The sequence below is a fragment of the Bubalus bubalis genome, chromosome 18 (genome assembly GCF_019923935.1).
Source record: "Bubalus bubalis isolate 160015118507 breed Murrah chromosome 18, NDDB_SH_1, whole genome shotgun sequence".
NCBI classification, from domain to species: domain Eukaryota; kingdom Metazoa; phylum Chordata; class Mammalia; order Artiodactyla; family Bovidae; genus Bubalus; species Bubalus bubalis.
This window is the reverse complement of record NC_059174.1, coordinates 44,862,179-44,862,967: the sequence shown is the minus strand read 5'-3', so window position 1 is coordinate 44,862,967 and position 789 is coordinate 44,862,179. Positions and strand designations below refer to the sequence as shown.

At 40.2% G+C, this 789-nt stretch overlaps 1 non-coding gene across 1 annotated transcript; it reads left to right on the top strand.

Annotated features, from left to right (window-relative positions):
• Positions 1 to 204: 204 nt before the first annotated feature.
• On the top strand, positions 205 to 309 carry LOC112580519. The gene has a single exon (XR_003104913.1). It is a non-coding gene; the product is annotated as a U6 spliceosomal RNA (small nuclear RNA).
• The last annotated feature ends 480 nt before the right edge of the window (positions 310 to 789 follow it).

Genomic DNA, 789 nt, shown 5'->3' with positions numbered 1-789 from the left:
GGACGCTGGTTTGATCCCTGGTTGTAGAATGCCACATGCTGTGGGGACCTAAAACCTGTGTGCCACAACTAGAGTGAAGCCTATGAACTGCAACAAAAGTTCCCATAAACTGCCATAAAAATATCCCTTGTGCCACAACTAAGACCAAACAGAGCTGAAAATAAGTAACTAAATAGATATTTTAAAAGGAGAGAGAGAGAGAGTGCTTGCTTTTGCCACACATATACTAAAACTGCAACAATACAGAGGAGCTTAGCATGGCCCTTGAACAAGGATGACAAATAAATCTGTGAAGCATTCCATATTTTTTATGTGTAAAATAGACATCTAGCAGGAAGCTACTATATAGCACAGGGAGCCCAGCCTGGCACTCTCTGATGACCTAGAGGGTCATTAGAGACCTAGAGGGGTGGAACTGGTGATGGTAGTGGGGGAGGGGGTCCAAGAGGTAGGAGATATATATATGTGTGTAGGCAAGAATACTGGAGTGGATTGCAATGCCCTTCTCCAGGTGCATGTGTATATGTATATACATATATATACACATACACACACACACACACACACATATATATAACTAAGTGTAAAACTATATATATTTTAGTTTATTTTATTCTAATGCAAACATAGCCTAGTATTACAAATATATATAATAAACTGCATAAATACAACCAAGCAGAACCCTTAGAGGTCTTCCCAGAACAGACCACTCCCTACCATGTCCTCCACATGTCTCTTGTATGTAGAAAAACCTGTCTCCTAGGCTTTTCCTTCAACATGAATCTGCCA